The following is a 9401-nucleotide window of genomic DNA, read 5'->3' as shown; positions in this document are numbered from 1 at the left end:
TGCATTTTAATAGGCTACCTTCCCAGGCATTAGGGTGCCTGGGCAGCCCTCCTTTCCTAAACCAAATCAAATATTTAAATATTGATCATTTATTTGGCTGAGATGTTCACCGACAGAAAGACGCATCAATCTCAGATAAAGCATCCGAGCGAGTGAAACATCGCCCTTCTGTCTCAGTATGTGTAGCCCATGTATCTGATGCTGTCTGATCAAAAAAAGTATGGCATGTCATACTCTTTTCGGCCAAACCACATCAGATACATGGACTACGACAGAATTAGACGTGCTTCTCAAATTTCGAACTTGTTCCAAAGTGTTTAAGGTTAAGTTAAGGCATTATCTCCGGACTTGGTATTTTACAAAATAGTGCTATCTTCTGTATTTCACCCCTTACCTTGTCACAACACAACTGATTGGCTCACACGCATTAAGAAGGAAAGAAATTCCAAAAAATAACTTTTAACAAGGCACACCTGTTAATTGAGATGCATTCCAGTTGACTACATCATGAAGCTGGTTGAGAGAATTCCAAGAGTATGCAAAGCTGTCATCAAGGCAAAGGGTGGCTACTTTGAAGAATCTCAAATATATAAAATCAATTTGGATTTGTTTAACACTTTTTTGGTTACTACATGATTCCATATGTGTTATTTCATAGTTTTGATGTCTTCATTTTTATTATACAATGTAGAAAATAGTACAAATAAAGAAATGAGTAGGTGTGTCAAAACCTTTGACTGGTACTGTATGTCACCAGTAGTAAATGTACCGTGAGGGCCGGAATAGGCAATTTGATACAATGTTGCAAGTGTGCTAGAGTGACAGCTTCAGGCAGGACCAAATCATTGATTGATTTGATACAATGTTGCACTTCACTAGCAATAGTTAATGTCAAGACAGAAAGAAAGGGAGGCAGAAAGTTGGAGTAGAGAGATGAATGTGATTGAAAGATCCATCATTTTCATCAGGATATTTTGTACAGTTTTTATTTGTCGGCCTTATGTATTTTTACTTAGTCGACAATGGAAATGATAGGCCTACTGCTGCATTGGCCTATAGGCAGGCCATCGCTGAGTTTCATGCATGCACTCATTTCTTTAGCTGCCAATGAATCACAGTGTGCTTTCGCAGTTGTTGAATTTTAACTTTTAGATTCATTCAGATTTGTATGACTAACAAGTCACAATAATTTTGAGAAAAGAAAATGTTATTATTTAAATGAAACTGTTCCATGAAAATGTGCATATGAAAATCCTAAGTGGCATGCAGATTTGTAGAAATGGAAGGATAAATTGTAAGCTTCCCCAAACTTGAAACTCATGCGCGGCCTGTAAAGTGATTTGTTTGACAATCAGATGAAAACATAATGACTAGCCTAAACAAACAATCTAACATCCGTGTTTGTTAGGGTATTCAAATGGAACATTACATAGCCTATGACCTGACTTGAGCAGTTAGCCTATTGTTTAGTTTAGGCTACTTTAAACTTAGATACAACAGACATTCAGTATCAACAGCCGTTCCAGCCTGATGAGGACTGTTGATGGTCTTTTGGCTGGCGCAGATGAGGATCATGTCACAACCAGTTGTGGGAAAAGTACCCAATTTTCATACTTGAGTAAAAGTAAAGATACGTTAATAGAAAATGACTCAAGTGAAAGTTACCCAGTAAAATTCTACTTGAGTAAAAGTAAAAAAGTATTTGGTTTTAAATATATTTAAGTATCAAAAGTAAAGCTAAAAGTATGAATCATTTCAAATTCCTTATATTAAGCCAACCAGACCGCACAATTATTATTATTATTTTTTTTTTTACAGATAGCCAGGGGCACACTCCAACACTCCAACATAATTTACAAACAAAGCATTTGTGTTTAGTGAGTCTGCCAGATCAGATGCAGTAGGGATGACCAGGGATTTTCTCTTTTAAGTGCGTGAATTAGACCATTTTCCTGTCCTGCTAAGCATTCAAAATGTAACGAGTACTTTTGGGTGTCAGGGAAACTGTATGGGAAACTTTCTTTAGGAATGTACTGGAGTAAATCTTATCAAAAATATAAATAGTAAAGTACAGTCGCCCCCCAAAAATACTGAAGTAGTACTTTAAAGTGTTTTTACTTAAGTACTTTACAACACTTGTCACAACTGGATCTGCCGCACGTGGTTCTGTTTTTCTTTTCCCACCATCACACATTGGAGGTCCTGATGGTGACTACCGGAAATGGCTGTTTATTTTCCAAAAGACAAAATATTTTTTCTAAATTAAAATCAGAAGTAAACAGCCATTCATTGCGTTTCATAGGCTATCCATGTAACTCATGAGATAAAGACTTTGCAACTGACAAAGCTGTCCAAAGGCTGGAATTGATAACAATACTCCATGGTCTATTCTTTTCTACACGAATAGAAAAGGCCATATACAAATACTGTAGTTGATCTCACTAAATGTTCATTTGAGGCTACAAGTAGTTCTCTTGGTCAGGATATGGTTACAGAAGAGTAAAAATGACCTGCAATGAACCTCCTTTTTGTTATTATGCTGTAGGCTACTGTGCTTTTACACTGTGAATGAGTGGCAAAAAGTTTACTGTAATCAGTAAGGTTTCCCTCCTCTTCTAGTATCAGATATCCCAGATCTTATATTGTGGGAGGCAACCTGTCTGTGTAGAGCAGGGTTTTCCAACTGGCAGCCAGCAGGCCGAATTTGGCCCTCGGGGGGTTTCCTGAGCAAAAAAAATCAACAATTCTAATATTTAATTCTTGGACATAAAATACTGTAAAAACACCAGGAAATCAGCTCCAAGTGATTTTAATTTTGGAAATTTGTTCCCAAGTATTCCCACACATAATATAGAGATATGTGATCGTATAGAAATAATAATAATAATTAATTTGATTTATATAGCGTTTTTCTACCGAGGTACTCAAGCGCTTTACATAGTAAGGGGGAAACTCACCTCATCCACCATCAGTGTGAAGCACCCACCTGGGTAATGCACGGCGACCATTTTGTGCCAGATCGCTCACCACACATCAGCTATCAGGTGGAGAGGTGAGGAGTGATATATGCCAATTAGGAAAGAAGGGGATGATTAGGTGACAGGGATGGAATGTGGCCAGGTTGGGAATTTAGCCAGGACACCGGGGTGAACACCCCTACTCTTACAATAAGTGCCATGGGATTTTGAATGACCACAGAGAGTCAAGACACAAGGTTTGAAATTATTGTTTTAGTCAAATATTATATCTGTTTAGGCTTCTTACGGTCAATTTGCAGTCTTATTATGTTTCGGACCCCTGACCATCCGCTCAAGAAAAAAATTGGCTTGCGGCTCAATCTAGTTGATGATCCCTGGCCTAGAGACTACTCCGCTTCGAATATGCGAGGTCCTAACTCTGTACCCCCCACTGCTGTCTGCTAGGCTGCAGTATGAGAGGAGGAGTCAGCTGCTATACTTCCTGTTCCTGGTGTCAGCTGGGCTGGGTCACGAGGTCTTCTACGTCACCTTCCCGCCTTGCTTACACTGGAACACTGCAGACGTCTCATCAACATCTGGATCGTAAGTCACATGTGGTTGCAAAAAGAGTCTTCTCTGCTCTTCAACCCATCCATCTTTTCTCTCTCTTCCCCTGCTACCTATTCAATTCATACCTGTGGTTTCATTACAGAAAATACATGTCAAACTGTTGGAAATACCATTTCTGACTTATGGTGTGGGTATGCCAGATCAGCGTGTGTCTTGGTGGTCACAGACTGATGCTTTGCTGGAATTGTTATTTTATTTTACCCATATTTTACCAGGTAAGTTGACTGAGAACACATTCTCATTTACAGCAACGACCTGGGGAATAGTTACAGGGGAGTGGAGGAGGGATGAATGAGCCAATTGTAAGCTGGGGATGATTGGGTGGCCATGATGGTATGAAGACCAGATTGAACATCCCATACAATAGTATGTTTTATCATATGTGTGTGTGAGAGAGAGAGAGAGAGAGAGAGAGAGCGTGCAACAATAATGCTCTTCTTCTCCTTCACCTCCTCTGACCCCTTACCCCTCTCTGACCCCCCCTTATCCCTTTCTGACCTGGTGCTGACATCCCAATGTCCCCAGGCCACAAGGACCACATGGGGCCAGGTTGACTGGTGCTACAGGGTAAAAGGACAGGCAATAGGACAGAACAAGAGGGTCTCTAAATTACTCACTATTTGGCAAGCACCTATTAACAACCACACAATTTCAACCATTGTATCATAACTATTTATTACTGAGTTATAAACAATCTAATAATCAATAGTTTATACTCATAGATCATCCATGTTCCTGAATCTAGTTATGCTTTCTCCATGAAGCTCAAACACACACACACACACACACACACACACACACACACACACACACACACACACACACACACACACACACACACACAGAGTGAGTGACAGTAAGTTTGTTTCCTCTCCTCCAGCACAAGGTGTGTGCTCTTTGAGCGACCTGCCCATGTTCTGCCCCAGGGGAGGGACGGTTTGGGCAGTGAACTCTGAACACCTAGACACCTCGCACGCAGGCACACACGAACACACACACACAGTCACACACAGAGTTACTCTCTAGAGTGTAGTTAGACATTGCAACCTAAGTTGATCTCTAGTCTGGTCAGCCTGTTTTATTGACCTGGTCATTGCTTTGAGGTTCTCTCTTTATGGGAACCATTTGGTCTGACTGCCCTTAGGGCAAACAGCCCTGCGGTTGTAAAGCCCTCTCTTATTGTGAAGCGGGTGTTTTCTAGGGTTCACGCTGTACCCTCACACATGCACACACACACACTTCTCTCGTTTAGCACAACATGCACCTTAATTACAGGGTAACATCGGTTGCCATGGTAACACATGGCTTTTCTTAATGATCATAACTAATGTCACTGAATTAGAGGCTGATCCTCTCCACTCTGGTCCTCTTCCTAAAGCATGCTGTATTGACAAGACTTAAACCAGCATTTATTACTTAATCAGAAAACAAACCAACGATGTTGTTTTTTATTCTTTTGTTTTAAGCCTTCACCAAACCGTAGCCCTAACCTTAACCACTCTTAATGAATGCCGAAAGTCTTAACCTTTGAGTTGTTTCTGTTTTAACCCTGTAACCACACGGAATTGCTACTGTAACCACGCAGAATGAATGCGTCCATAATATATCACATTTCGATGGGAAAATATGAGATCTTGTTGCAGGAACAGTCCATTCCTCCCCAAACCACCACCCTCCCATGTTGACAGATCAAAGTCCAGAGTGACACTCAGCCTGATCAATACTCTCATTCATTCAGCTAACTCTGTGCTGCTACTATCTGTTTATGACCTGCACCATCTTTAACTCATGTCTTCATGTGATGGAGCCTGGTCAGTCCTTTGATGTGGCCCACACAAAGAGCCTAATGTGTCGGCCCACTGTATAGGTTGATCTGAGGACAGTACCAGTGGGATTGATATGATTGGTTGGCTGGTAACGAGCAGGGTACGCTATTTGTCAGATTTAGAGTGTTTAATAGTCACATGTACAGGGTTGCAGGTGTGATTGCAGGGTACAGTGAAAATCTCAGGCTCTGAGCTCCAACATGCAGGACTAAGTGAAATAAAATAATACAAATGGTCATAAAAAACAACAATATAAATAGCACTATATACATCATAACTACAGCAGTGATGAATAAATACATGTTCATTGGGGTGGAGGCAGAGTAAATGGTGCCCGTGTCTTGGAGCCAGTAGCCTCCAGGGAACAAGCGGCTGATTGCTAAAGAGATAGATAGTGACTGACTTCCCTCCCTCCCTCCCTCCTCTTTTCACTTTCAGTCTATAAACTCTGGTTGCTATGCTAACCTTGAGGATAAGAAGCCTATAGGCAGTTCTCTCTCTCATGGACCGTGGTTACTCAAACACTCAATGATTATAGTGTCCCCATCTTGTCAGTAGGAATAGTCATGGTTACCACCTCTATATCTTTCTTTCTGTAGCTTGCACAGTCTATCCTACCCCATCTCTCTAACTATAACAGGCAGAGCTAAATACAACTCCAGCCTGGGTGGAGGGTCAGCCCCCGTGTCCCACTAGCTCCGTCTCCTAAGGATGTGTAGTAGACAGTCAGTGTGTACTGATTGGCCGCACATCCCTGGCCTGGCATTGCCTGCACACTGCACACCCTCTCTGGCCACGTACACACTAAGGTTTTGCTACTGATGTACAATGCATTTGTGATACATCGTTTTTCTGCACAAACTCTCTGCTGTATCAGTAAAATATCAGTTGTTTCACAACCATTGTGTCAGAACCTGAGTTCTGTGGAGCGTGTCTGTGTTACTGTAGGGGTACACAGTCAGCATCAACTGAAGGTACTGTGTCAGCAGCTCATGGATGTATTGGATTCTTACAGTAGATTGTGTTACTGAGCAACTGCAGACTGTGCTCCTTTTATAGAAGTGTGCCTTGCATCTTCTTGCAAACTGGTTACTACAGACTGAATTATTACTTATTTATAGGATACTGTGTGGCCATTCTTAATGGAGCATTGAACCATCTGGTTAGCTTCATACATTATAATGTTTTTCATTTATTCTTTGCACAGTAAAAGTGTACAGAGTTCCAACCAATCAAATGTATTAGTAAAGCCCTTTATGAAGACTTACCCTTCTCTTCTCCGCCTCTCCTCTCCTCCAGATGGTGATGTACATCAGCCAGGCGCAGGCTGTGCTGAAGCTGCCTCGCCCTCTATCGCCCCTGGTGGTTCAGCTGGAGAAGCGTGTGGAGAAGCTGTGTTTGGCCTTCCCACCACCAATGCCATGGCTGCCACTACCATCTTTACCCTCCTCCTCAGTGTCCCTTCCAGGGTTCAGGTGAGGCTCATGCAGCGCCTTGAGCCCCTTGGGTCCCCTGCCAAGCTTCTGCTACTCAGTCTTGGGGGAGACTCATCGCTTGCACCCTTCCCTGGGACAAGGCCTGTACAGAACCATAGATGTAAACATGGAGAGTTTAGTGCCACATAGTTATATATACTGAACAAAAATATAGACGCAACATGCAACAATTTCAAAGATTTTACTTAGTTACAGTTCATATAAGGAAATCAGTTTATTAGGCCCTAATCTATGGATTTCACATGACTGGGCAGGGGTGCTGGGGAGCCAGGCCCAGCCAATCAGAAGGAGTTTTTACCCACAAAAGGGCTTTATTACAGACAGAAATAGCCCTCAGTATCCCCACCCATCCTCAGATGATCCTGCAGGTGAAGAAGCTGGATGTGGCGGTCCTGGGCTGGCGTGGTTACATGTGGTCTGCGGTTGTGAGGCCGGTTGGACGTAATGCCAAATTCGGTAAAAGGACTTTGGAGGTGGCTTATGTTAGAGAAATGAACATTCAATCCTCTGGTAACAGCTCTGATTGACATTCTTGCAGTCAGCATGCCAATTGCACTTGAGACATCTGTAGCATTGTGTTGTGTGACAAAACTGCACATTTTAAAGTGACCTTTTATTGTCCCCAGCACAAGGTGCACCTGTGTAAGGATCATGCTGTTTAATCAGCTTCTTGATATGCCACACCTGTCAGGTGGATGGATTATCTTGGCAAAGGAGAAATGCTCACTAAAAGGGATGTAAACACATTTGTGGACAACATTTGAGAGAAATAAGCTTTTTGTGCATATGGAACATTTCTGAGATTGCCAGTCACCATCAGTCACCTTCAGACACACCCACACAGCTGCTGTTTGTTCCTCTGATTGACTACAGAGTAAATGACTGTCAATCTCTCTCCCTCTCTCACACACACACAACAATCAATCAGCTACTCAAACAACACCAGCCTCAGATACAGTGGTGGTGTGCACCAGCCTCAGATACAGTGGTAGTGTGCACCAGCCTCAGATACAGTGGTGGTGTGCACCAGCCTCAGATACAGTGGTAGTGTGCTTCAGTGGTGACATTGTTTCTGCGAGAGCATGCATATCTTTCTGAGAATCAAAGAAAGCACATAGCTATAGTAGTCTGGTGCAGTGGTAACTTAGTTTATGTTTCTGAGAGGGCACATAGCTATAGATGTGTAGTGGTCTGGTGTAGTGGTCTGAATGGCCTGAGGCGATCTCTTAGGTTGAGGGGTGAAAGGTCAGGATAGTCAATCACAGTGGCCCCTCCATCCCAGCATCCTTTGTGTCCATTCAGAGTCCTCTCTTCATTAACTTCTTCTGAAAGGCCCCCCTAGCTACAAAGGGAAGGAAAAGACACAGGAAAGAGAGGAGGAGGGGAGGGAGGGAGGGAAAATGAGGTCAATGAATATACATGACATGGGCTTTCTTCACTGTCATTGAAATGGAGAGAAAGAAAAACACATAGGTAAATTATATGAAAGGAGGGAGAGGGAAGGGGAGATGGACAGACATGAGTAAAAAGATGATGACTTTAAGACAGTCCATATGTCAAAGTGCCAGAATAGATGGATGACAGATAGCTGTAGTTGTCTTAGGAGGACTGACTAATGGAGGACTGACTAATGGAGGACAAATATCAACAAGAGGAATAGGATAGACAGAGAGGAAAAGAGAAAAGGTGAGCAAGAAGTGGAAGATAAGAGCATGGTCCTGCCCAGAAACAACCCCTACTCCTAGAGCCGTGTAGATCTGGAGGAATTGGATAGGTGTATAAACTAACGTACATTTCCCTCCTATTGGCTAACTGGATTAAGCACGTTCCGACTCTCTGTACGGAAGAATGTTGGGAATTTCTTGGTTACACCATCAGTCTGACAGTCCCAAACAGAGGTTTTCAGATTGTATCCCTTATTTATCAAAGTATCAGAGAACGTCTCATCAGATAGTTGTGTATTTTGTAGTAGTGTGTGTAGCCACGTCTGAGTGTGATTTGTGTGTGTACCTATATATTCTGTCCACAGTTCCAGTTTAAAGTGGGTCTGCTTGTGGCGGTGGTGTTGTCTGTGTAGGTGTGTCTGAGGCGTCTGTACACAGGCATGCGTTCTGATCTGGTGAGTCTCTTCCTCTGCTCTGCCCCGACAGTACTATATAAAGTACTGTATAAAACATTCAGACCCAATGCAGTATTTATTATTCATACTGTATGTCTGGCTGGCACTGTTAGCTAGGGGGACCTGCCTTTCACTTCGACATTCATCATGCCATTACATAAGAATAAGTAGTTCATTATGACCTGTAAAGTTGAGATAAGAGGTTCCAGAGCAACACTCAGACCAGAAGAGGCTGGTGGGAGGAGCTATAGGAGGACAGGCTCATTGTAATGTCTGGAATGGAATAAATGGAACGGTATCACTATCAAACATATGGAAACCAAATGTATGACTCTGTTCCATTTATTCCATTCCAGCCATTACAATGAGCCTA

General features: G+C 42.4%; 1 pseudogene; it reads left to right on the top strand.

Moving 5' to 3' along the window:
- Positions 1-3345: 3345 nt before the first annotated feature.
- Positions 3346-7088, top strand: LOC115163881 (sphingosine-1-phosphate phosphatase 2-like; annotated as a pseudogene).
- The last annotated feature ends 2313 nt before the right edge of the window (positions 7089-9401 follow it).

The sequence above is a fragment of the Salmo trutta genome, chromosome 26, assembly GCF_901001165.1.
Source record: "Salmo trutta chromosome 26, fSalTru1.1, whole genome shotgun sequence".
Classification (NCBI taxonomy): domain Eukaryota; kingdom Metazoa; phylum Chordata; class Actinopteri; order Salmoniformes; family Salmonidae; genus Salmo; species Salmo trutta.
This window is presented reverse-complemented; position numbering and strand designations above follow the sequence as displayed.